The following is a 27,807-nucleotide window of genomic DNA, read 5'->3' on the forward strand; positions in this document are numbered from 1 at the left end:
ACTGAAGGAGATGTGCCCTCAGCCCAGGGATGCTCAGCATGGGCTCCCCCAGCCCCTCGGGGCCCCGCCGCTGGTCACAGCAGCCCCTGCCTGGCTCCTGCCTGCCCGCACCGTGGGCATCCATGGCTGCTCCTGGACATGGAGCTCAGCCAGTGCTGCTGCCTTGTGGGATTTCCTGGTGCTATCACTCGGACACTGGGATGACATCTCCATCTCTTTATTGAAAAAGAAGAGTTGATTTTGGAAGCTCTCATTCAAGGTTCAGTTGAGTGCTTCCAAATCCATTCCTGAGGGTTTCACCTTCAGCCCTAGATAGAGGGCTGAGCCTGTGGTCTCAAAGCAACACAGAGCTTGGTGGTGCAAATACAAACTGCTCAGACTCAGAGCTGCTGCTGTGGCTCTTCTGGCTGTAGACGTCTCGGGACCAGCCGCCAGCTTTCAGCTTTTCTTCAAGAAGCTGCCTGTGGAGAGAGGAGTGTCTGAGGCCCCAGCTGCCGCTGGCACACAGGGACCCTCCTGCACAGCAGGGCCCAGAGCTGGCAAGGCTCCCCAGCACGGCTGCAGCTGCTGGCACACCTTGGCCCAGCTGGACAGCTGCCCCTCAAGGCCCCGGCCAGCAGGGGATGGCTCTGGGCAGGGTCCCCGGCCAGGAGCGGGCCCCAGAGCGCGTCTGCCTTCCAAGGGCAATCTGGCCCCGGCTCTTTCTCCTCCCCGCCTTGCTTTGCCTCTGCCCGCTGCTCCTGGGGCTGCTCTTGGCCCCGCAGCCTCAGTGGGAGCCAGCACTGGCTGCAGCCCCAGCGGGCTCCCCAGGACAAGGCCCAGCAATGAAGAGGCCAATGAAAGCACTGGGCAGCAGCAGAAGCCTCAGCAGAGCTATGTGGACAACCACTGACCATCCACAACTCCACAGCAGCTCAATGGCAATGGTTCCTGTCTGCAAGCAGCCATCAAATGAATTTGTTTGAGGGGAAGAGCAACGAAATACTCACCGTTCTCTCTAAAAGCAATACCAGATTCCAAAAAAGCACAACGTGATGATGACTGTGAAAGAAAGCAGGCCTGCTGCTACCTCTATCCTACAGCGAGCAGTTTTACAGAGATTGCTTCCATTGTCCTTCTGGGAATCGGGAACACGTGTTGAGGTTCCGGCTGCATCTGTAGGAGCAATGGGGAGCGTGAGCCCGGGCTCTGCTCCACTGCTGAGCTGGCAGCTCGCTGAATATGGCCCTGGCCTTCTCTGCTTTCCCCAGAGCTGGGGCCTGCAGGCACCTTGGCACCCCTTGGCACAGGCTGTGCCACCCAACGAAGCCCAGAGGGCCGGGAGGAGAGCCCGGGGCCAGCGCAGCTGCTTGGGCAGTCGCTCCTTCCAGGGAGCCGGGCCCACCCCTCCCTGAGCAGCCAGTGCCAGCCCCGACCCTGCCTGCCCCGTGACAGCTCCCCCAGCCCAAGGGGACAGAGTCAGGGCCTGTCAGGACCCTGGGCAGCCCCTGCCCAGCCGGGAGCCAGGCCTGGCTGTGGCCCTGGGCTCACGGCAGGCCTCCTGCTCGGGGCTGCTCCTGTGCCTTGGGCCTCTGGGCACTCAGGGCAGCTCCGGGAGCAGCTGCAGCAGGAGGGACCTTGGTGCACGAGTCCCATTTCCCAGGGGCTGACCTTTTGGCTCTGAGCTGGCAACTCTTCCGGAGAGAAAAGCCTTGACCTACCCTCACCATCTCCCTGTGCCTCACATCTGGATCCCGGAGGCTGAGCCCAGGAGATGGGCTGGGAAGCAGGATCACCTTCACCGACAGCTTTGGCTGCAAAGAAAGGCAGGACAGAGTAGCTCCCATAGCACTGATGAAGATTCTCCTCCAGACTGCAGTGGCAGTGAGTGCAGTGAGATCTGCAAGGCACTGCCCAGCTCTGCCTTCTGCTCAGGAGTAGGGGCACAGGGAGCACGTACCTGCAGTGGCCCCACACTGGGATGGAAGGAGCCCCTTGTGGGACATTCAGGGGAGAAAGGACTCCCTGGAGCTGCCAGCAGCTCTGAACCAAGCCCCAGCCAGGGCCAGGGCTTGGCAGTGGCAGAGGGAGCAGCTCAGGCTGCCTGAGTCTGGGAAAGATGCTGTGCAAGGCACAGCCCCGAGGCACAGCCATGGGCCCTTCCCTTCCCTCTCTGCTTTTCTCTGTGGCTGCACAGAGCACACGGAAGGAGACACTGGCATTGCACATGGCAAGAGGATGTACAGCTAAATGCTCCTTCCTCCCACTGACAGTGGTCCTGTGGGATCCCCAAGGGCTGCAGAAGGGAGCAGGGCAATGTTTCCAGAAACCATCAACCTTGAGGTGATCTTATGGGAACTGGCACATGTGTGAGCTCTTTCTACAGTGACAGTGATTATTCTCTCAGGAAAGGCACACTGAGAACTTGCCTTCAGCATTCTCCAAGAACTTCAAATGGTTATGGGCTAGGGTTTCCAGGTAATCCATGTCGCGATCCCAGTCTAGAAGGGAGCAGAGACCAGAAGCATTTTCACGGTGTGCTGGGATCCACTTCCGCCTTAGGGAATTGGGAAGTGTAAGGGGGTTGGGTAAGGCTGTGGGGCCAGATGTGAATGGACATGGCCAAAGCTGCAGAGAGGCCTGGGGAGCTCTGGGCTGGCTCCTGGTCACTCTCCACTCTCTTTCCAAGCCCTGTGCAACATCCCTGGAGAGGTTGGGGGAACAGCCCAGGCCTGCAGGGCACTCTGACTCCCACAGTGGAAAGTCTTGCAAGAGCACTGAGGAAAACTGCAGCAGGCAGTGCCACAGCCATACCTCCCAACCTTCCTCCTGCCATCCCTCCCTCTCTCCCTTCCTTTCTATCTGTCTCTCCATCCCTCTTTCCTCTGGAACAGCTCCCCCAGCCCAAGGGAACAGAGCCAGACCATCTCAGGACACACTGGAACCCTGCTCAAGCCCACTGCCCTTTCCCCACCGTGGTCACCGCTTGCAGCCCCTCCCAGCTTTCGGGCAGTGTCTCCCATGGAGGGACCCCAGCAGGAGTGCTCAGTACCCGAGTGCCCTGAGGCTGCTCAGGATAATTCCTCTGGGCTGTGCCCGTCTTGTCCGGGCTGCGCCCGCACTGCCAAGCAGCGGAGATGGCAGCTCAAGGCTCAGCAGGGCTCAGGCCCAGAGGCACCGCAATTATCTCCTGTGACTGTGCCTGGCATGGCCTCCCTTCCTGCAGCAGAGGCTGCCAGTGAGCCACTGCTTCCTCCAGGAAATGCTTCCTTCTGCACAGTCTTTCCTTTCATTTCTGGAGGAAGGGAGAGTGGGATCAAATGGAACCGTTCCCCATTGGGGAGGTGGCATCTTCAGGAGACAATATTTGTGAAAGTTATAAATAGGCTTCAGGAGATGACTTGGGCTTTGGGGTCTCTCCCTGGGGTCCAGAGCAATCTCTCCTGCAAACTGCAAGCCCTCCTGATCTACCCCGAGACTAGAAAATTGCGGAGATCTCAGGATCCATGCATGGCCCATGGGGCAGTTTGGGCTCCCTGCCAGCTGTTGCCAAAGGCCTTCCTGCAGAGGCTGGGAAGAAGCTGCAGCCAGGCCAGGTTGGAAAACAGCCCTGCAGGGTGTGACAGAAGCAGTGGGGCAGCGAGGCTGCCATGGATTCCTTCCTGCTGTGCCGGGCAAGGCATGTCCAGATGTGCAGAGAAAGCCCCCGGCTGCTGAGTCTCAGTACAAGTCTGAGGGAATTGCACCCACAATGCCCTTTCTGCAGTTCCTTTAGGATTTGTTCCATGATGTCATTTGACTTTAGAAATCTCTTCTCTCCTCCACTTTTATTCTTCCCTCTTAGAGAACCTTAACTGAAAGTATTTCCATTTCAGATGGATCTATCCCACAAAAGCAGTGCTCTGTGTGTGGGGTCAGCAGTGAGACATAACTCACCTCTGTGATTGGACCTTGGCTTTTGTGCAGCTATCAGCACAGGAGCTGGAGAAATGCTCCCTGCAGACACACCCGTAACTCAACAGCCACAGAAGCTTCTGCCATCTCTGCTGCTCTGCACGGGCAGCACTGAGCTGCAGGAGCAGTGAGGGCACAAACGTGCACGGCTCTGGCCTGGCACCTGCAGCCATCCCCCCCCCGGCCGAGCTTTGGGCTCTGAGCTGGCAGCTCCCCCAGGGGGAAAGGCCTTCACCTACCCTCACCATCTCCCCCAGGCTCATCCAGGAACGTGGGTTGGGAAGCCAGATCACCTTCACCAACAGGTTCATCTGCAAAGAGAGGCAGGACAGAGCAGCTCTCATCACTGCAGGAGATCCTCAGGTTGCCTGGGGCTGGAAAAGGAGCTGCACAAGGCACAGCCCCGGGGCACAGCCTTGGGCCTTGAGCTCTTCCCTCTCTGCTCTTCTCTGTGGCTACACAGACCACACGGAAGGAGACACTGGCATTACACATGGGAAGAGGATGTACAGCTAAATGCTCCTTCCTCCCAGTGACAGTGATCCTATGGGATCGCTCAGGGCTCCAGAAGGGAGCAGGGCAAGGTTCCCAGAATCCCTCAACACTGCGATGATCTTAAGGACAAGTGGCACGAGTGAACAGTTGCCACAGTGACACTGATTAGTCTGTCAGTAACAGGGAATTGAGAACTTCCCTCCAACATCCTCCAAGAAGTTTAAACCATCATTTACTTAGACTTCCAGAAAACCCATGTCCTGATCCCAGTCCAGAAGGGAGCACAGATCAGAAGCGTTTCCATGGTTTTCTGGGATCCCCTTCTCCCTTAGGGAACTGGGCACTGCAAGGGGTTCAGGTAAGGGTGTGGGAGCCAGATGCGAACGGACATGACCAACACTGGGTGTTCTCTCCCTCCCACAGAGGAAAGCCTCCCTAAAGCCCTATGCAAAACCATCCCCAAGGCTTCGTGGGAAGAAGGGAGCCCTGTCCTGGGAAAGGGGAGCCATGCCACCGGCTCACCTGCTCCCTTCCCTCGCCACGGAGCTGCCTGGGCAGCCCTGGGAGGGAGGGCCACTGCCAGGAGGAGCAGGAGGAAGAGGCGCAGAGCAAGGGCCATGGTGCCTTGCCCTGTGCCAGTCCCGCAGCTCTTGCTGCCACCGCTGTCCCGACGCCGCTGTCCCAATGTCAGCACCACTGCCGCCGCCGCCGCCGCCGCTGCTGCTGCAACAGTTGTGCTCAAGGACTGACTGCTCGGTGGCTGTGGTGCTGTGCAACCACGGGGCTCTGGGACCTCTGTGACCTCAGAGCCTGCTGTGACCTCAGCCTGCTGCGACCCCAGAGCCCGCTGTGACCTCATGGCCTTAGCTGTAGCCCCAGAGCGTACCCCCATCTGTACGAATGGGCTGCCCTGACTGTAAATGGTTTGTTTCATCAAAGGCCATTGCTTAGCAAAACCTTGGTTTTGCCTGCTGACACTGCTGCTCAGGCTGTGTCCCTGGAGATGCTCTTGATGGCTCTGCTCTTTTCCAGGATATCTTTTTCAATGAGATCCATGCCCAGATATTCTGCTATAACAAACAGAATCACTGAGTCAGAGATTATGCTGAGTACAAATGGACCCACAGTGGTCATCAAGTCCAGCTCCTGGCTCTGCACCAGAGCATCCTCAGGATACTCTCATGTGCTTGAGAGTATTGTCCAAATGCATCTTGACCTCCCTTGAACTTGGTGCTGCCTAGGGATGCCTCTTTCAGTGCCCAGCTGTCCTCTGCATAAAACCCTTTTTCTAATATCCAACCCCAATCTCCCCTGACACAACCTCAGGCCATTCCCTATCACTGGGGACAAGAGAAAGAGATCAGTTCCTGCCTCACCTCTTCCCATCATGAGGAAGTTGGAGATGCCTATGAGCTCTCCCATCAGTCTCCTCCAGGCAGAAGAGACAAAGAGTTCTCTGCTGCTCTTCACACAGCTTCCCCTTAGGCCCTTAGAGGCAATTTTCATACTGTTACACCTTCAGCAGGAAAGTCTGAAGATTTTCCCATGCCCTGTCTCATCCTTGGCTGCTTTGATTTTCATACATCTGGGTGCTGGCTGAATCTCTTCAAAGAACTTTCTTAGCACTGTATGTTTTACCCCACCTAGCAGGGGAAAAAAAGTTTAAAAAGTTCTTCAGTTCAGACTTCATTTTTAATGTGGTTGGCCACTCACATTTTGATCAATTAATTTTCCATGGTACCTCTTCCCTTTTCCTTACTATCTATAAAAAGTACATCTGGACATGAAAATCACAACTATTGCTGAGATTCACCTCAAAGCCCAGAGGAGAATCTAGCACAAAATATTCTCCCTGTGTACTGCACAACAAGAAATATTCAGAGGAAAATAGAGTGGCAGCTGAGGCTTGTGGAACTCCCAGAATACTGAGCCTGCAGAGGAGGCAAACAGCCCTGGCAGTGGCTGAGGGGACTTCTCACAGCCTCCTCTGAAAGTGTGTCACTTCAGGAGGGGAAGGCTTTTCAACCTTTGCCTTTCCTTCCTCCTTTGCTCGAATTTAAGGCTCCTGAGAAAATACTGAGCTACAATCAATTCTCCATTCCTCAACAAAGCTACTCAGGTGCTCGATTTATCTTAAAGAGCAATACAAAGGTGGTCAGAAATTTCCCATCAAAGCCTATTTGCAGAGAAACCCCACCATATGTGCGCAAATATTTATTAGAATCAGTTCACTCAAAATAAACCCAACCCTGTATTAAGCAGCGTTTTCAATGAATTTGAATTCTTTTTCCTCACGTATCAGCTGGACTGGTTTGCTTCTTTTTTGTCCTAGAGAGAATATTAGAATCATTTGCTCTTGACAGGACTCCTTGGATGGCCTCCAGCCCTGGCTCCTCACCACGCCTTGCCTGGGCTGTTAACGCAGCCTGTTCAGACCTCGGGCACGGCTGGTGCCACGGTCCCCTCTGGTGCCACGGTCCCCTCTGGTGCCACGGTCCCCTCTGGCTCCTGGCGTGTCCCTGCTGCTGGAGGAGCCCGGCTTGTGCCGCTGCCTGCGTTCAACAACCCCGGTCCTACTGCCCAGCCAAAGAGAGACCAAAATCACTGCTTTGGGCAGCTCGTTTGAACGAGTTGAACACTTACTCATCTCTAACCCAGACCTCTGTTAACACCCACATACCACCACAAGGAAGTCACCTCATCTACAGAGGTGAGGAAGCTTGAGCGAACACAAGGTCGGCATTCAAGCACATGGGGTTTTTAATTCAGTGGAAGCACTCACTCTTTCACAAGCTCTACTTGTCAAACTGGATTGTGCGATGCTAGTCGTGCTTGTGTTAGAGAGCAACCAAGGAGAAATTAGCAAAGAACTAAGAACCACACTTGGGGCTCAGGCTTGGCAGACAAAGAGAGCAGGGTGGCACCTGCCCGCTGTGCCCGAGTCCCTGCTCCTGCCGGACAAAGGCGGACGCGGGTCCGTGCGGGGCGAGCCGAGCGCTCCGTGCCGGGGCTCGGGATGCTCGGGCAGCGCCGCGGGCCGGACGGGCGCCATGGAGCCGCCTGAGGGCTGGGACCCCTCCGGGCGGCCGGCCCGGCGCACGCAGTGGCTGCTCAGCGCCCTCGCCCACCGCTACGGGCTGGAGCGCGGCGTGGAGAACGAGATGGTCGTGCTGGCCACCGGCCCGGCCCGATCCCTGCAGGAGCTCTTCCAGCAGCGGGACTGCGCCGGGCCGGGCCGGGCCGCATCCCCGGCGAGGAGTCCCGCACGCTGTGCCGGGCGCTGGGGCCGGAGGAGGCGGCGGAGCCCGAGGAGTGCGCGGGGCTGTGGGACGGGCTCTGGGCCGAGCTCACCTTCCGCCAGCTCCACGCGCGGCTCTGCGGCCACTTCAGCACCCGCGCGGGGCCGCGGCTGCCGCTGGGCCGGGAGGGCGAGCACATCGAGAGCCACATTCGCCCGCGCAGCCCCCGCCGAGCCCGAGCGGCGGCCGCCGGGGCCCTGCTCCCGAGAGCGCTGCCAGGAGATGGTGGCGCTGGAGCGGGCCGAGGAGCGCACGGCCGAGCTGCAGGAGGAGAAGGGCAGCCTGCGGCAGCTGCTGGAGGACGTGCGGGCCGCCTGGCAGAGCAGCGATGCGCGGTGCCCGGCGCTGCGGCTGAGTCCGGGCCGGCTTCTGCACCGCGCTCCCGGGGGCGGCTCGGGTGGCCCCGAGAGCTTCAGCAGAGATGCTGCTCTCGGAAAGTCAGTGTTTAGAACCACTCCACCTCCGGACTTAGACCGAAGTTGCTCGTTCAGCCTCGGCATGAACTTTTTAGCAAAGTTTACTTAAAAGGGAGGCTTTTGGGAAAATTGTATGGCACCGGTGTGCCATTAAATATATTTGTGATGAGCGCTGTTCAAAGTGTAGGGAGTTCAGCTTAACAAAGCCACGTGTACAATGCTGCTGCTGCTTCTCCTGCACGTGCAGCCAGGATGTGCTGATACCAGATGCTGGATATGCACCACTGCAGGGTTTTTCCTGAAGTAAGAAGTAGCTTTTGGATTCTTACCTGCACAAGCACATGCAGTGCCTGAGTCATAAGTGTCTCAGCAATATTAGAAGCATGTCTTCTTCAGAGTGTGGTCACAAGGCTTCAGAGTTGGAGCCAGTTCTGCAGGCAGGCTGATGAATAGTCTGGGGCTCCTCTGCAGAGCCCAGTTCATTCTGGGGCTGCTTTCTGCTGGTTCTGCTGTACTGGCTCGAGTGAAACACATACACACTTAACCGCAGTTCAATTACTCTGGCATGAAAGAGTGTGGAACAGGCAGAGCAGTGAAGGGCAGCATGGACCAGTTGTTCTGGCAGGTCTGGCGAGGTCTGATTTGATCCTAACACAGCACTCACAGAACTCTGCTCCACCTGTGGCACTTGCACTTGCAGTAGATGACTGTTCCTCTTCAAAATATCCAGCAAGGCAGGTCAAAGACACTTTTACCATTTTCCTCTTCAAAAGGGAGAGGAAATCAGCAGCAAACCTGAAGTCACCAGTCAGAGGTCCCAGGAAGAATCAAAACAGCAAAGAGGAGAGCTCCAGTACACCCCCAGGTGCTCTGAACAGAACTTCAACACTCCCAGACCAAGTGCCTCCAAAGTGTCCTGAAGGAAATGGAGCTCATCCCCAGCTCCAGGGATGGGCAGATTGAAGAAGGCATCAGGTTCAATCAGGAGCTGGAGAAGGAGCTGAAGAGCTGTCAGGAAGCTCTGGTCAGCCTGGAGGATTGCAGCCTAGCCTGAAGAGGGAGCAGGCAGAGATGAGGAGGAAGGTGGAAGAGGCCAGACACGCTGTCCTGAACAGTCTTGGCAAAGTGAAGGAGCTGGAAGTGAGAGCTAACGAGGTGCCACATGTGCAAGGATACCTTCAGCAGCTGGAATCACAACTGCAGCACTACAGGTAGGTTGGAGTCTGTCAAAAAGTGCCTGTAAAATCACAGTGTTGGGACACAAGGGAGTTTGAGAATCTCTGCTTGTGGCTTCTTAAATGTCTCCAGAACACCTTGTAAAATCTAGCCAGAGGGAAATTAGAAGCTGCTTGTCCATTTTTTTGGCTGGGGTCTGTAGGAGATCTGGGAGCCTTCCAGGCCAATGTAAGGCTGCAGATCTGCAGAGAGCTGAAGTTCCTCCTCAGACACACAACAACAGAACTCAACACGGTAATGCTTCAAGAAAGCCCCAAAACAAATTGCTGGCAGTCCTTCAGAAAGCATTTCCAGCACACTTGTTTCTTTCACTGCATTTCCTGGTGGTTAGGTCCCATCCCAAGCCAGCTGTAATCAGCTGGCTGACACTCCATTTCATAGAAAAGCTCTTCAGCATGTCCTAGGAATTGGGGAAAAACACACAAGGACAATTTCTGGCCTGTGGTTTCAAACTTGCTGTGACTTCATTGCTTCTTCACTGACAGAATAGTAAGAGAGAAATAGAAGAGAGGAAGCTGAAATATTCCTAAACCCACAAAACAATGTAGTGAGAATCTCAAACAAAAAAACATTACACAACTAAAGCCCACTTTTGTAATAGCATAAACAAATCTTTGCAGAAGTCAGAAAGTTGGTCATGACTTTAATAGTCCACTGCTTTTGTTGCTTTTTGTCTCAGACAAAACTTGGACTCACTGATGGTTATTAAGTGTTGGGCATTTCTGCCCAAGATTCAGATTGACCTGTGGAATAAAATCTAGTTTATATTTTCACTGACCCAAAGCAAAACCAGTATTTTTATATATTTTTTACTTATCCTACTAAATGTAGTATTTTAATAAATTGCATCTTCTGAAGACCTTGCCTCTTCCTAAACTCACACTTCCTCTCTTTGCTTCTAAGAAGAATTCATAGTGAGTTTTGTGGCATCATAGCTACTGTACTGTTTGGTGAAGTGAGGAAATTCCAAAAATAACCATTTGATCCAGTGTCTTTCTGTGAGCATTGTGTATGTTAATCCTTGCATGCTTGCAGAAGATCAAAGAAAATAAAAGCATTTCTTTAAACATCTATAGCATTTAAAAAACACTGTGAGGGCACAGAATGTTGAAGATGACTGTCAGGGTCTCTGGATGAATGATACAACTCCTGGTGCTAAAAGGGACCACAAAACTTGTCAGGTCTGTCCCGTTCTCCTCGGCATGAGCACCAAAGATTGAAGATGAGTTCTTGTCCCATGGAATGGCTTTTCCAAATTAAAGTGAAGGATAAAAAGATCACCTTGAAACAGGTTAAAGGCAATAAGCAATGTCCACTGGCCTTGCAGAGCAGGAATTTTATGGGTTACATCAAAACAAAGAGTGTGAGGTTTGAAATGTAAATTATATGTTCCTTTTAAGATAATCTTCATTTGGAATACTTCTTTTAAAGTTGCATGCTAATTTAAAGTGGAAGGGCTAATTCTATTTCAAATGCAAGAGTCTTTCAAAGCTTCTCAGAATAAAAATAGCAAAGGCTTGACTTCAAATCCAGTCACATAATTGCACACAATTCATTTATCCCCAAGGAGCTGCAACATTTATCCCCGGTGTGCTGTGACACTGGAAGTGTAGCCATTTCCCTGCCTTTTCCCATGCTGGGCTCTTATGGACAGTGTTTATTCCTGGCAGGCTTTCCCTGGCTTCTCGCTAACTCCTCCTTTATGTGCCTGGCCGTGTTTGCTGTGTGGGAGTGAATCGGTGGCAGTGGCACACCCAGGGACACCCATGTGTCTGTCCCTCCTTGCTCCGTTTGCTGGCCCTGCTGGAGCTGTCCCCCAGCTCATCCCTTCCTGGGCATGGAGGGGTGGCAGTGCCCTGCCAGCCCTGCTGCAGCACAGTGACAAACCCCCAGCCCAAGGCACAGCTGGTGCTGTCACCCCTACCCAGCGAGCCCTGCCTCTCACAGCTGCCTCCTCCGCCCTTGTGTGCATGATTTGGATCATGCTAAGCCCTCCTACACCAGAGGGATTCGTGTTTGCCAAGGGGAGGTGCAGTCAGTGTTTCTGCAGCTCTTCTTCCCTGAATTAGTGCCTGCAAATTCAGGCAGCAGCTTGGTGACAGCTGTGCATGCCCCTCCTATCATCTGCCTGCCCTGCCTTTGGACAGTGCTCCCGGTACCAGACTCTCTTACAGGTGCCTCCTAGCTGCTCAGCAGATTCCCTATCTTGTCTTAAGTCCATCCCAAAAAGGATGGATTTCACACACAAACATCACTTTAAAGAAAAAACTTCCTCCCTTACCCCTTTCAAACTCAAACACAGGAGAGGCTGTGACCCTCAGAAAGCAGAGCTCCCAGTCCAGAGCCACTGATTTGGGTTTACAGCAAGAACCAGCAGCAGACATGGTCCTGGATCATAACCAGCCCTCAGCCACACTGTAAATGCCCTCGTGTTCCTCAGGACTCTGCCAGGAGCAGAGGCACCCAGGGGGAGCCTGTCAGGCAGCATTGAAACCTGCTTGGACTCTGAGGAGGCTGAGCTGAGCTGATCAATGTCACTAATGGGAGGAAATAGAGTACAGGCAACTCCTGCACTTCCAGGGACACAGGCAGGTACTCAGCAGCCCTGCAAATATTTGTTCTGTTTGGGACTCCTGCTGAATCGCTGCCCATGTTTGCTGTGCTCTTCCCTTCTTTCTCCTGGCTATCCTTTCAACTTTGTCAGTGTCTCAGCTGCCTGCTTAGCAGCATGATTAAAGTCCAGACTGATATTTGCCTCTCTCATGCCTGCCTGGGGGTATCTTCTTTGTGGTATTCAACACGTTTCCCTGGATTTGCCTGGGACTCTGATCCTCAGCAATTCAGAACTGCAGCCCCTGAAAAAACCTAAGGAAAACTGCAGTCACAACCAAAGGAAAGTGGAAAAAAAACAGAAAAAAACTCTAGAAAATTATCTCCTGCACTATAACCAAACTTGGATTAAGTGGATCTGGTCTTACAGATTCGTGTCCTGAGATAATCCCAGACTGGAAATTCAAAGACTGATTGAGACTGTGTGGGGGGAGAAGGAGGGCAGGAGGAGAGCTGGTCAATGTATCTGCTTCAGTCCTTTATTACAGAAAAGAGATATCCAGGTATACCAAGTTCCACCTCCCCTATGGCAGGGGAACTTTAAGACCACCTAAAGATCAACTTTAAGGTGCCTTCCAACCCAAACCACTCTCAAATTCTATGATATTTTCACAATTCCAGATGTGAAACCTAATCTGTGCACTCAAGTCAAGCGAGCTGGGAGTTGTAAAATGCATCAAGAGACTGGCTTTAGCTCAGAGACCTGGTCTCTGAAAAAAGAGTTTTTATCATTTTTATAGCTTTTCATAATCTGAAAATGTGGCAAATTCTAATAAAAGTGAATTGGTGTGTGTGGCCTTAAAGCATCACAAAGTTAATGCTCAACTTCAGAGACTGAAAACATAAAGCAAGGACTGAAGCTTGACCATGATTGCAGGTATCTGTATCCCAGGATCTGCCTGTGTTCTGTGAACCATTCCACAGAGGAATGTACTTTATAAAAAAAGAAATGGTGGGCCAATAAATGCCAAATGTAAGCTTTGAGCACAAGGCATCATGAGGAAGTTACTCCTGTGGAGCAAACAACTTCAGCCTTTACAGAATCGTACCTAAACCACTTGGAAAACAAGGTCTAGAGGCTGTGACTGACTGTGGGTTGCAGTCTCTCCTTGTTTGAGGAGAAAAGTATTCCCTGAAGGCTGCCTGAGCTTGGAGTGCTAATTGCCATCACAGCACCCATCCTCCCTTTCAGGAACAGAGGTGCTGGGAGTCAGATTTCAGTGGAAAGACCCCAAAGCTTTCAACAAATCTCCAGAATCAAAATCAGGCCCTGTGCTTTGTTTTGTGCAGAGCCTCTGCTCAGAGCAGGATGTTTCAGGGAGGGTTCATGGTGTGCCATGGATCATAACACTGAACAATCTGGTACTCCCTGCACATCTGCCCTGCTTTGACTCTCTGTACTTGACCCCAGCACACGTCCTTGGCGTGAGCTCACACAGCATCAAAGTATCTGGGGCTGCACAGGGGGAGGTCAGCCAAGTTTAAAGCACAGCTTTGGCAGGTTTAAGCCAAGCTCTGAGTACAGCATTTGCACTCTCCTGGAGCTGGTGGGTCTTAGGGGCACTGCTTGGCACAAAATGGCACGAGGCAGAGCTAGGAGCAACCAGAGCAAAGCCATAGCTTGTGAAAATTGCAAAGAGGAGGTTTTGCTTCCCATTTCTGTGCCAACAAACAGGCAAGGGTGGCATTTCCAGCAAGGGCACACCTGTGTTTTGTGGGGCATCACTCTGTTGTCACCCATGAGCCCCCCATCACTATCTGAATGACAGTAATAAATCAAATTTCTAAGTACCACTTTAGCATACAAAGAAGAAATAAAATTAAATACTTCACTTTGGATTCATGTTGAAGAGGCAATTTCCTTAGTTGCAAAATATTTTTTCCTCAGATTTCTAATTCAACCAAACAAAAAAATAAAAAAGAAATTATTGAAACTGTTCTAAGCAAAATTTGGGAGAGAAGCTGGTCCTTAGTCTGAAAGGTCTGTGTTTCCATTCACAAATGTACATGGCTCTGCTTAATTTCCAATGCTGTCCACATTCCCCGGGGACAATTCCTTCAGCAGGGAAAAAATAATAAGAAAACCAAGAATAAGGATGTTCTCAGTTTATTCTGTCAGTAAAATTGTGTCTGTGCTGCTGGAGCCCTGGCTGGCTGGGATGTGACAGGCTTTTCAGAAGTCTTCCAGCTGTGAAATATTCCCAGCACTGGCAGGATATTCCTGGGTAAATGCACTGACTTTGAACAAAAGACCTTTCAGTGTAGCCAGGGGTTGAGATCCCTCAGAAAAGATGGGATTAATTTCTCTACAGCAGAATTCTGCACCAGGTTTATTCCTGTGCTGTCAATGTTAGACTTTGCTGCTTGACTCCCCCTGCCCTTGTTCCCTGCCTGCTTTGCTCTCTTTGGTTTGGGGGTTCTTGTTCATCATGGCTTACAGTTTCCAAAGGATGCTTGAAATGCATTTAAAACTAGGAAGCTTGAAAATTAAAGAAGCTTTTGAGGTAAATACTATGTGGGATATGAATGATCTAAGCTTTGATTTCACATCAAAACCCCATCACTAAGGATCTAAGATCCTTAGAATTTAGACCTGTACTGTTTACAAAATTGAGGAACTGTCAATCTCTAAGGCTTGGCACTTGTTTTGAAGTATTAAAAGTCATTTATGCTTCAATTGCAGTACTCCAGCCTTACCACTTAGGGCCCTGCTTCTGCAAGCAGCAATATCTTGCATCAAACAAGTATTTTCTCCTAGTTAGGGTGCACCTGGCTTATAATCCAAATGACCTCTGTATCAAATGATGTTGTTTTCAGAACAGAAAATTATTAATGCTGGAAAGGCAGCATTTATTCCTTCTCCTTCCAAGCAGAGGCAGCTTTCCTGTGGCAGGTTCCCATGGACCAGCTAAATTAATGGATCTCTGTTTCCTGAGGGAACATGACTCCCAGAGCAGAAATCACCAGGAAGTAATGGCTGCTTTGCTACCTCATGTCCTCAAGCCAAAGCTTTAATTCTATTACTCCACATTTACCTGTCATTATATCCAGGGAAGAAACAGCAAATAACCCCTAAACAGAGCAATGACTCCACGGGCAGAGCCCACCAAACAGCCTGAGGCCTCCAGTCTGTCTGGTCAGTGCCTGGGAGGCAGAGCTGAATTCTTCCCTTCTCTAAAGAAAGAAAGGGCAGAGGGGGGAGAAGGAGCAGCTCTGCTCCTTACCATGAGAAAGGAGCTGTCAAAGTATCACCTTCTTTCATCCTTCCTTCCTCCCTCACCAGCCTTTTTCTGACCCGGGGAGCCCCAATCAAAGCCTGCTGGGCAGGGATGGAGCTGCAGGGAACACTCGTGGGCAGTGGGGATGGACGGGGCCAGGCAGGCACAGCTCAGCTCTGGCTTCCCCCAGCTCATGGGGCAGAGGCTGCTGCCTGCCCGGCCACGGTGGGCAGAGAAAACCCTCCCTTCTCCAGCCCTAATCCTGCCGGGGAGGCTCCTGCCTGGAGAACAGCAGCAGCCAGGTGTGGATGTCACCTGTGCTCCAGGGGTGTCCTTGCCATGGGCACCTGAATCTCCTCGGGCAGCCTGCAGACAGGCTCTACATGAAATTTCAATTGCCAACTTTAATTGATTTCTGTGTTGTAACTGCTCACAATGGGCAAGATGAATGTCAGCTGGGAGAGCTGCTGAAGCACATAAAGAAAAGCAGGCACTGCATTGTTTTTAAAGGAACGTTTATGAGCCATCCATCAGCTCAACGTGCAGAGACCCGAGTTTGCTTTCAAGGGTTTATTACTTTTGGTGAAGTTAAGCAAACTAATGGTCTAGGATTTTTTTTTTTTGCATTTTAACCAAGCTTAGAATGAAGCAACTTTTCAGTGACAAAAGTCCTCCCAGGACTCTGGGAACATATGCTGCCATGCCAAGCTTTACAAAAAATGCTTCAGTCTTTCCATTACGTTATAAGTGAAACCATAAACCCGTGATCTGGTCCAGAATATAATACATAAAGTGCCAGGACAGAGGTGAGTGCTATAAAACGTGCAAAAAAGCTTATGTGGCTTAGATTGTGTATCCTTAAATGTAAAGGGCTTCCCCTCCTTCCTTGATTAAACAAATTCATCTGCACACATTAGTAAGGTACTTAGTGGTTGAAGTGCATTGCAAATGCATTCTAGATTTTATATTTTAGAAGATTAATTTGTGCTTAAAGAGCTGCACCCTGTCTGATGTTAAACCCCAGGATATATCAGATTGTTTCTCTCTCATTAAACCCTGCAGAAGAGACCATCGCTCAGAGGAGTCTGATCCAATCCTGGCAACTCAAAGCAGTGAAGTTCCTGCTCAGTAATTTGATTCATGCCTCCACTGAAAGTGCATTTGAATCACAAAGCTTGGACTCAGATCAGAATATCCACTGAGGGAAAGAAGGATATCTAACTTTGGCTTTATCCTAATTCCAACCACAACTGGTAGTCTGGAAACATGTTTTGTTTGCAGAAGGGGATCCCAGCACACCATGGAAATGGTTCTGATCTGTGCTCCTTTCTAGGTGAGCTCCCTGGGAAGGCTTCTCGAGGAGGTTGGGTGGAACATGGTTTGGAACTCTTGGGAGCTTCTGCAGGAAAGTTCTCAAGTTCCCCTCACAGCATAATCACTGACAATCTGGCAGGAAGCAGGTGACAGAAGCTTCTGTGGCTGTTGAGTTACAGGTGTGTCTGCAGGGAGCCCTTTGCCAGCTGCAGGGCTGGATGCTGTGTACAAACCCAGTTCCCATGGCAGAGGTGAGTAGTGTGTCCCTGCTGACCCCACAGCTGAGCACTGCTTTTGTGGGATCCACCCAGATGAAGTGGAACTGCTTTGCTCTACGGTCCTCCAACAGGCACGGCTCAAGGAAGAGGAGACAAGAAATGGCTGAAGAAAGCCAAATATTGGGACCAGATGCTGAGTGAACTGGAGAGACGCCGTGGTGGGTGCATTTCCCTCAGCCTTGTCCTGAGACTCAGCAACCAGAGGCTTTCTCTGCACATCTGGACACGCAGTGTCCGACACAGCAGGAAGGGATCCATGGCAGCCTCGCTGCCCCACTGCTGCTGTCACAGGGCTGTTTCCCAGCCTGGCCTGGCTGCAGCTTCTCCCCAGCCTCTGCAGGAAAGCCTTTGGCATCAGCTGGCAGCATTTTTTGGAGGAAGCAGTGGCTCATTGGCAGCCTCTGCTGCAGGAAGGGAGGCCATGCCAGGCACAGTCACAGGAGGTAATTGCTGTGCCTCTGGGCCTGAGCCCTGCTGAGCCTTGAGCTGCCATCTCCGCTGCTTGGCAGTGCGGGCACAGCCCGGACAAGACGAGCACAGCCCAGAGGAATTATCCTGAGCAGGCTCAGGGCACTCAGGTACTGTTGTGTTGTGTTGTTTAATGTTAATCTTTTTCATATGTTAATGGTTTGTCCCATGTTCGTCCCCCTAAGTTATGTATATAATGGTTTAGCCCTTACCCGCCTATCCCCCTGTCCTTCAACCCTAAACCACTCCCAGCTTCCAGATCCTTCCCTTTCCCTCACACTAATCCCTGCCCCTAGCTCTGTCAATCCTCCGTGGACCCTGCCCCAGGTTCTAGAAAGTTCTCCCTACTTTGTTAGACGATTGGTTGTTGTACCCCAGTTGACACCCACATGCTTCCCTATTGGTTAGATGTATCCCTTTCTCCGCCTTCGGTACCTCCCCTTGTTTGCCACAATTGGTCAAAGTTATGTACCCTCCGCTTGCGCCTCCCCCGTATTTAAGTTTGTGCAGACCCTGTCAAACCGCCTTTTGCGGTTCCCTCTCCCAGACCTCAGACCTTCATTTTGTCCCTCCAATAAACTCCTCTCCTTGGAACCGTGAAAGGTCTCTTCCGCTCCTCTTTATCTCTCCCAGACTGATTGCCCAGTTATAGCAGATGCTATACCTCTTCTGCGGCTCCCAAAGCGGTGCCGGGGAGAGGCCACTCCTTGACGCAGGCTTCTTGGAGCCAGCCAGTAGCCCAGGTGGAGTGGGCGTTTTGGGGAAGACACGTCAGATTGGCGCCCAACGTGGGGCCACTTCTCCAGTGACCCCACGAAGAGCCTCTAGGATCTGAGGATCAGAGGTGTTGGGCATCGACTACCCCGGTCGGAGCAGACCAGGTCGGCAGTGCTTCCGGGGAGAAGGCGGCAATCCTCTGCGCCTGGAGGTCCGCTTTCAAGGGAGAGGCCTTCCGTTGCAGCTCCTATCCCAGAAGCCGACAGAGCCGGCAAGTATCCCCCAAAGGGGTGAGGGGGGCTTACCAAAAGGCAGGGCGCGGTACACTGCCCTAGGTGTGGGGGCCCTTAAGCCAAAAGGCCGCTTGTCAGCTGCGGGAAAGCACCCTTGCCTTTAGTCACTGAGGCTGGGGACTCACTGGCCCTGGGACCCTTATTCTTAGTTTTTTGAGTTCTCCTGTGCAGCAGCGGGAGAGTGAGTTTGCTGTGTGGGCGTTAGGCACACCACAATGGGCGCAAGGCTGTCAACACAGCAGCAGGAGATGTTTCTCCAAGTTGTGGGTACCCTGAAGGGAGGGAAAAGAAAGTTTTCAAGGGGTTCGTTAAAAAAGTTTGTGAAATGGCTTGCTTCCCAATTCCCCGGGGTGTCGCCCCAGCAGATGGAGACAATTCAATTTTGGGAGAGCGTGGGACAGAGGCTCATGACGTTGAGTAATCAGGGCGACACCTCTGTAGATCGGTTTTTCAGTTTGTATGTCCAAATTCGTACTGTTGTAAAAGAAAAGGCAGGGAAGGGAAGCAAGCCATGCTGGGTTCCTCCAGTTGTTTCCCCTCTCCTAACCCTCATTCCCATCCCTCTTCCCCTGCATCGGTGGACCCAAGACGGGCAGTTTGACAACGATCGCAGGCGAGCCCAGCCAGGGAGACCAGCTGCTGCTCACCTGGCCCCTCTCGGTCCAGACAGCAAGGCGCCAGCTGTCAGGGAGCCTTCCCCTAATCCCTCTTTCCACAGTTCCTTCTCTCCCAATTGTACCCCAAGTTCTACCCTGAAACCTGCTTTGAAAAGTTGCAAAGTTTGTAAATGTACCCCAAAACCCTCTCCCGCTCCTACCCCAAGCTCTACCCCAAAAACCCCAAAGTCAGTACAGTTCCAGTCGTTCCCCCCGGAGTCACAAAATGGCCTCCCGGACTCCGACGCACAAGATGGCGCCGGCCACGTGGCATGGCCGGCCCCTTGTGCTCCGGCTCCTTCTTTTTCCCAGAATCCCTTCCTTACTGATCCTTACCCTCCTCCTCCGCCTGTGGCTTCGCCCCCTACCCCGTGTCCCAACCCCTTTCTGTTCCCACCTCCTTCCCCAAGTCCTGCCCCTATCTCCTCCCACTGGAAGGACGTTCCTCCTCCCCAGGCACCTGCTCCTCTTCCTCCGACTAAGACTCCTCCTCCTACTCCACCCCAGAGAGGCGGCCCCCAAGCTCAGTGGGTTCCGCCCATCATCATGAATGTTGCCAGTGTTCTGGCTCCTCCTTGGCAAGCAGTCCCGCCCCTCGTCTTCCAACTTCCGATTCCCATGCACCTCCTTCCGGTTCCCACGCTCTGGAAACCAGAAGTGACAGGCCAGGGGATCGGAACCCGGAAGCGGAGACCACACTCATTGCCGCACCGGTTTTTTATTCTCGTCAAAGGGATATTCCTAATTGGCGGCCATTCGAATACTCCCATAAAAAGGAGATCTGTAAGGCACAGAAGGAGTTTGGGAGAAAGAGTGAATATTTTAAAGGCCTATTGGAAACAACTTTCTCCTCCAATATTTTGGTCCCTAGCGACCTGAAAGGATTGTTCAGATGTCTCCTCCTATCAATCGAATACAGGCTGTGGGAGGACACATGGAAAAGGATGCTAGGGGAACTCCTGCCTGAACTCTGACAAATCCCCGAGTGCGCCGTTGACGCAGATCAAAAGCCAATAACAATGGATCATTTGTGCAGCGAGGGGGAGTGGTCACAGGCGGAAGCACAGGCAGAAAAAATACCAAAGCCTGTGATTTTGAAAATTCAAGCTGCTGCCGAGAAGGCATTCATCATGATGCCGACCACTGAGCCCCGTGTCCATTATGCCACCATTAGACAGGGGCCGGCAGAACCTATTACTGAGTTTGTAGAAAGGCTAAAGATAGAACTTGAAAAACAAGTAAAGAGTCAAGACACCTTAGAAGAACTGATAATCGAAATGATAAAGTTAAATGCCAATGATGTGTGTAAACAAGTCATAACATCTCTACCTCTTTATCCCGAGCCGTCTCTCCAACTTATAGTGGAGGCCTGTGTGAAGCGTGCGGTTGTGCCAGCACCACCGATTCCAACTAGAGGAGGAGCGAAGATAGCAGCAATGACAGCAGCTGCAAAGACCTTCCCTGTGCACTGCTTCCTCTGTAACCAACCTGGTCATACTGTGCGTGTGTGCCCTCTTAAAAATAAAATCAATAATGGGCAGGGGCAGGGGGAGGTGGGAGGAAACACACAAACAAAAAAAAACTAACTGGGGAGCGCAAGCCCGCCTCGCATGAAAATAAAAATGAGGTGGGCCGCGAGGGGGACCTTGGTGGGGGCGAAACTAACACTGGATGTGACACCTCTACCGGACATGACATTTTTCAGATGTGACGAAAAGCGCCAGGGTGGACTCCTCGTCCTCCCCTGGGCTTGGCCTTGACAGATAACACTTATTTCGAGACACAGGACTGGCAGTCGGTGTCGGTGAAACCCACATCACCGGGTTTGTTCGCCGGACTCGACGGTACGTATGTCGTGCTTGGGGATACAAAGTGTACCCCTCCGGAGATTGAGATCATGCCACAGATGCAACTTTTGTGTCTGGATGGTTTCTTTCTCCTGGCGCGGTGCATCCAACCACCATACTTCCTGCCAAAAGAAGAGCCAATAGCGCAGGTGATCTCGGTGCCCAATATCATCGTGGCAAAGCCAGCTGATCCCTGCGTCTATTGGGCAGAAGTCATTGGCGAGAATAAACCTATAATTGGATGTGGACTCTGTCGGGGTGAAGACTACATTCACCTCAGCAGACTCTTTGACACAGGAGCGGATGTGACCATTATTCCAGAAAACATCTGGCCATCACATTGGGAATTGCAACCCGTGGCTGGCAGAATACAAGGAGTTGGGGGGGCCCAACTGGCTCAGCAGTCAAAAAGTGTAATTAAAATTGAGGGACCTGAAGGGCAGGTGGCTAATGTCTGCCCCTTTATTATGGAGTATAAAGCTCCCCTGTGGGGCAGAGATGCCATGTCGCAATGGGGTGTTCGTATTGAAATCCCAAAAACTCTGCGGGATTTTTCCTAGCAGCCACTGTGGAGTGCCCTGTCCAGAAACTGAACTGGCTATCTGATGAACCAGTATGGATAGATCAGTGGCCGCTTAACAAACAGAAATTGCAGGCGCTCAACGAACTCGTGGAGGAGCAGTTGGCCAAAGTTAACATCGAGCCAACCTGGAGCCCCTGGAATTCTCCGGTCTTTGTCATCAAAAAGCCGGGGAAGGACAAGTGGCGGCTCCTTCACGACCTTCGTGAAATTAACAAAAAGACAGAAGACATGGAGTCTCTGCAACCAGGCATGCCCTCACCCTCAATGCTGCCGCAAAATTGGAATCTGGCAGTTTTGGATATAAAGGATTGTTTCTTTCCAATTCCCCTCGACCCTGAAGATGCGCCACGGTTTGCCTTCTCGGTTCCCTCCATCAACTGGGAAGCCCCAATGAGGCACTTCCATTGGCGGGTACTGCCTCAGGGCATGAAGAACAGCCCCAGTATCTGTCAATGGTACGTGGCCTCATTGCTGTCTCCTGTCCGCACCAAGGCACGGGAGGCCGTCATCCTGCACTATATGGATGACGTGCTGATTTGTGCCCCCATGGACGACATGCTGCAGCATGTCCTTGACCTTGTCATCGAGGTTTTGATCTCTGCAGGGTTTGAGCTCCAGAAGGAGAAAGTTCAAAGGATGCCCCCGTGGAAGTATCTCGGGCTCCAAATTACCAACAGGACTATTGTCCCACAGAAATTGGCAATTAACACCAAGCCAAAAACCCTTGCAGATTTCCACCAGCTGTGTGGGTCATTGAATCGGGTCAGACCCTGGCTAGGATTGACCACCGAGGACCTAGCCCCCTTTTCAATTTATTGAAAGGGGGAGATGAGTTACTTTCTCCTAGGGTGCTGACCCCAGAGGCGAAGACAGCTCTGGAAAAGGTAGAGAAGGCAATGGGAACAAGACAGGCCCATCGCTACCTGCCAAACCTGCAATTTGAGTTTATTATCTTGGGACGGCTGCCGCACCTCCACGGCCTTATTTACCAATGGAACCAGGACCAGAGGGACCCCGTCTTGATCATAGAGTGGGTGTTCCTCAGTCATCAGAGGTCCAAAAGTATCACCAAGCCACAAGAGCTGATGGTGCAGCTGGTCAGGAAGGCCAGGGCCCATTTGCTAGAGGTGGCGGGTTGTGATTTTGCGTTCATTCGAGTACCACTTGCCTTGTCATCAGGCAAGCTGACTAAGGAGGTTTTGGAGCATTTGCTCCGGGAGAATGAGACTCTTCTCTTTGCCCTTGACAGCTACAAAGGACAAACATCTGTCCACCACCAAAGTCACAAATTATTTAATTCAAATTTTAATCTGGTCCCTAAAGAGAAATTGAGCTGGGTGCCACTCAAAGCTCTAACCGTTTTTACGGATGCATCCGGGGCTTCGCACAAGTCAGTCATGACTTGGAAGAACCCCCAGACTCAGCGGTGGGAGGTAGATGTTAAGGTTGTTGAGGGTTCCCCTCAGATTGCCGAGTTAGATGCAGTCATTAGAGCTTTTGACAGGTTCTCAGAGCCACTCAATTTGGTCACAGATTCGGCCTACGTGGCGGGTGTGGTGTCAAGAGCAGAGAACACTGTTTTGAAAGAAGTCTCCAATCCAAACCTCCACAGTCTGCTCTCGAAGCTGATATATGCTGTCTCCCACCGAGAGCATCCGTACTTTGTGATGCACGTAAGATCGCACACAGACCTGCCAGGCTTTATCGCTGAGGGTAATCAGAGAGCGGACAACCTGGCTGTGCCAGCTGATATGGCTAGGCTCCCTGATATTTACCAACAAGCAAAGCTGAGCCATCAGAAATTCCATCAGAATGCACCTGGCTTGGTACGGCAATTCCAACTAAGCCATGACCAGGCCAGGGACATTGTGGCCACATGTCCCCAATGCCAGAAGCTTGAGGTGCCAACCCTGAGCTCTGGCGTCAATCCTAGAGGCCTGGAGAGCTGCGAGTTATGGCAGATTGATGTCACCCATGTTCCGCAGTTCAGCAGGTTAAAGTATGTACACGTGAGTGTGGACACCTTTTCCGGGGCAGTCTTCGCTTCTGCCCACACAGGGGAGAAGGCCAAGGATGTACAGAAACACCTTGTACAAGCCTTCTCGGTGTTGGGGATCCCCAAGGAACTCAAATCGGACAATGGCCTGGCATATGCTTCCACGGCCTTCTGGGAGTTCCTGCAGAGGTGGGGAATTAAGCATAAGACTGGCATTCTGTATTCCCCCACAGGTCAGGGCATGGTTGAGCGTGCCCATCAAACGCTCAAACGGGTCCTGGAGCAGCAACAGGGCAATACCCAATTTGACTCACCCCATACTAAATTGCATAGAGCCCTTTTTACAATCAACTTTCCTAACTGCTCCTTCGAAGTGTTGAGTCCTCCCATTGTGAGGCACTTCACGAACTCTTCACCATTACGGTTGAGAAAACACCCTCCCGTAAAGAACCCAGAGACCGGAAAAACGGAGGGCCCACATGAGTTAGTCACCTGGGGTCGTGGGTATGCTTGTGTATCAACGCCTTTTGGTTTGAGGTGGGTCCCTCAAAGGTGGGTCCGGCCCTATACTGCCAGTCAGGGACATCTGTCAGGGCCAACCTCAGGAGATGTAAAATATGCAGCGCTTCGTCTTCACCGGCGCCCCTCCCTAGAACACCAAGGGTCCCCCCAGCAGGCAGGACAGCCCCTCTTCCAATCTGTTTCCTCCCCGTGAAATTCATTAATTATTTGAGTGACCCGTTCCCTTTTCTTGTTTTGTTTTAGTCAGCCGCCCAGAGCCCCAGGATGTGGTACGCCCTTGTCATCTGGGCATGCCTCTGCCAGTCTTCGATGGAGTGGATAGTCCCCCAGCCGAGGAAGAACGTGTGGGTCACCTTGGCCCAGGCTATGCAACAGGACCATCTCTGCCTGTCAACTGTGGCAACAGGGAATCCACTTTCAACCTCCCTGGTGGGGGATCCCATTTCAGCCCAACGAATATCCCAAAACCATCACTAATATGAGAGATGATTTCAATGCCCGGTGGTGGCACCCCCCCTATGCCTCCTACCCTATGATCAACCCCCTCTGGGTGTGACGGGAGTGGTCGAGAGACCTTCCCAAAGCACCCGAGGAGCCTCAAGAATTGGAGTTACTTGGTTCAGCCCCATCCCCTTTTTGTATTCAAAATCACTATAGATGGTCCAACCCCGAATCTTACCTAAACGTCATCCAACCTAACCTTGAGTACAGAGCTGCCACGTGGTGCAACACCACCGCCCAGATTGAGGGGACCCCTGTGGACCAACCGCGTCAGCTCGGTAAGGGGGTCTTCTTGATCTGTGGCGACCGGGCGTGGGCAGGCATCCCCTCTCACCTGATAGGAGGGCCGTGCACTCTTGGGCGACTGACCCTGTTTTCACCTAACCGAACCCAAACTTCGAATTGGAAATCTAAAACCACAAAATCGGCTATCCAAAAGAGAGAAGCACATAATTTGGATGAAAATTACAACGCGGATGTTTTTCACTGGTCGAAATCAAAAAGAGTTGCTGTGTCCATCTTTTTGCCAGGGGTGGCAGCAGCTGAAGCCCTAGGTGAATTGGGCCACCTAGAGTGCTGGGTGGCGAAGCAGGCAAATCTTACGTCAGCAGCCCTAAGCAACCTCCTAGCAGACGAGGAAATCACCAGGCAGGCGACCCTACAAAATCGGGCAGCAATAGATTTCCTGTTGCTTGCTCATGGCCACGGCTGCAAGGACTTTGAGGGCCTCTGCTGCCTCAACTTGTCATCCCGGAGCAGCAGTGTCCACTCCAAGATCCAACAGATATAAGGCCTCGTCACTAACATCAAAGAGGAATCCAAAAACTGGCTGAAAAACATCTTTAAGAGCTGGGGACTTTTGGGTTGGCTGGCTTCCATTGTCAAAACCATTATTTCAGTTGTCCTTGTTGTTCTTCTTGTTTGTATTGCGATCCCCATCAAGACATTGCGAACCAATCAAGACATTGGTTATTCGCAGCATCTCCCCAACACCCCAAGTAAGCTGCGCAGAGGTGGGGCCCGTCCCGGAGTGGAATCTTGAAGATCCCCCGACTGGTGAAGAGACAGAAGCAGTGGAAGAGGAAGAGGACAGGCCAACCTCTGGCGAGGACTCTGAGAATGTCACCTCTGTTTAGAAAGAAAGGGGGAGATGTTGTGTTGTGTTGTTTAATGTTAATCTTTTTCATATGTTAATGGTTTGTCCCATGTTCGTCCCCATAAGTTTTGTATAAAACGGTTTAGCCCTTACCCGCCTATCCCCTTGTCCTTCAACCCTAAACCACTCCCAGCTTCCAGATCCTTCCCTTTCCCTCACACTAATCCCTGCCCCTAGCTCTGTCAATCCTCCGCAGACCCTGCCCCAGGTTCTAGAAAGTTCTCCCTACTTTGTTAGACGATTGGTTGTTGTACCCCAGTTGACACCCACATGCTTCCCTATTAGTTAGCTGTATCCCTTTCTCTGCCTTCAGTACTGCGTCAGGGTACTGAGCACTCCTGCTGGGGTCCCTCCCTGGGAGACACTGACCGAAACCTGGGAGGGGCTACAAGCGGGGACCATGGTGGGGAAAGGGCAGAGGGGGAGGGCAGGGCTCCAATGTGTCCTGACAGGGCCTGAGTCTATTCCCTTGGGCTGGGGGAGCTGGCCCAGCAGAAGGAGGGAGGGAGGTTGGGAGGAATGGTTGTGGCACTGCCTGCCATAGTTTTTCCACAGGGATTTAGGGAGTGTTCCTCTGTGGCAGTGAGAGAGCCCCATGGACTGGGCTGCTCCAGCCCCCATCTAAGGATGCTGCACAGGGCATGGAAAGAGTGTGGAGCGTGACCACAGCCACCATAGAGTTCCCCAGGCCAATCTGCTGCTGTGGCCATGTCCATTCACATCTGGCCCACACAGCCTTACCTGATCCCCTTGCAGTGCCCAATTCCCTAAGGCAGAACAGGGATCCCAGCACGCCATGGAAATGCTTCTGGTCTCTGCTCCTTTCTAGGTGAATATGCTAGGAAGACTCCTCCAGCAGCTTGCCTTCATGAAGATTTGCAAGCTCCAGAGCCACCTGCAGGTATGTTCTTAGTGACCCACCTCAGATCAGATGTGGAGACCCGCTGAATTTCAGCATATTAGTCCACAGAGGAAAAGGAACTAATGAGGATTCCCTCAGCAACAATGAGTGAAGAGGGAAAAGCCCAGCAGTGAATCCCTGCCCCGCGGTGGGGCGCGGGACATGTGGCATACAGAAGCCCCCCTGCCCAGTGGCGCTCTCGGGGGACCCAAATCCTTGTGTTTCTCTAAGGACCTGGGATGTGAAAATACAAAACTAGAGGAGACAAGAAACCGCATGAAACATCGGAACAAAGGAGACAAATGCTGAAGGAAATGCTGCAGGGAAGACAAGATGGGTGTATTTCCCTCAGCCTTCTCCTGAGACTCAGCAGCCGGGGGCTTTCTCTGCACATCTGGACACGCCATGCCCAGCACAGCAGGAAGGGATCCATGGCAGCCTCGCTGCCCTGCTGCTGTTATCACGCCCTGCAGGGCTGTTCCCTGCTTGGCCTGGCTGCAGCTTCTCCCCAGCCTCTGCAGGAAGGCCTTTGGCATCAGCTGACAGAGAACACAAACTGCCCCACGGACCATGCACACCCTGAGATCCCCTGGAATTTCCCAGTCTCAGGATACTTAAGATGTAGGGGCTATTTGGAGAAGGGAGCAACCTGGGACTGTCCCAAAATCCTGGGTGTTTTGTGATCCTTATCCATGCCTTTCACAAGTGTTGCCTCCTGAAGACGCTACCTCCCCAATGGGGAACGGTTACATCTCATCCACCTGTCCCTTCCTGCAGAAGTGGACAGAGAGGCTGTGCAGAAGGAAGCATTTCCTGGAGGAAGCAGTGGCTCATTGGCAGCCTCTGCTGCAGGAAGGGAGGCCATGCCAGGCACAGTCACAGGAGGTAATTGCTGTGCCTCTGGGCCTGAGCCCTGCTGAGCCTTGAGCTGCCATCTCCGCTGCTTGGCAGTGCGGGCACAGCCCGGACAAGACGGGCACAGCCCAGAGGAATTAACCTGAGCAGGCTCAGGGCACTCAGGTACTGAGCACTCCTGCTGGGGTCCCTCCCTGGGAGACATTGCCCAAAACCTGGGAGGGACTGCACTAGATGACCATGGGGGACAAAGTCGAAGTCCTTGTTATGGTGGCCACAGCCCACGGACACTGTGATGCCAATAGCGGCTCCCCGCCGTACTGCACCCGGGGCTTCTCAGAGTCGGGTTGCTTGCGAATGCAGCCCAATGCGGGTGGTAAACTCCATCTAATGCTAAATACTGGCACAAGGCCGATAGCCAACAAGTACCATATGGGAAAGTTGAAAAGAACTTTGAAGAGAGAGTTCAAGGGGGCGTGAAACAGTTAAGATGTAAACGGGTGGGTCCCGCGC

General features: G+C 52.3%; 1 pseudogene; it reads left to right on the forward strand.

Annotated features, from left to right (window-relative positions):
• The first annotated feature begins 24,069 nt into the window (after nucleotides 1-24,069).
• Nucleotides 24,070-25,424, forward strand: LOC148222521 (uncharacterized; annotated as a pseudogene).
• Nucleotides 25,425-27,807: the final 2,383 nt, after the last annotated feature.

The sequence above is a fragment of the Sturnus vulgaris genome, chromosome 11 (genome assembly GCF_052056855.1).
Source record: "Sturnus vulgaris isolate bStuVul1 chromosome 11, bStuVul1.hap1, whole genome shotgun sequence".
Taxonomy (NCBI): Eukaryota; Metazoa; Chordata; class Aves; order Passeriformes; family Sturnidae; genus Sturnus; species Sturnus vulgaris.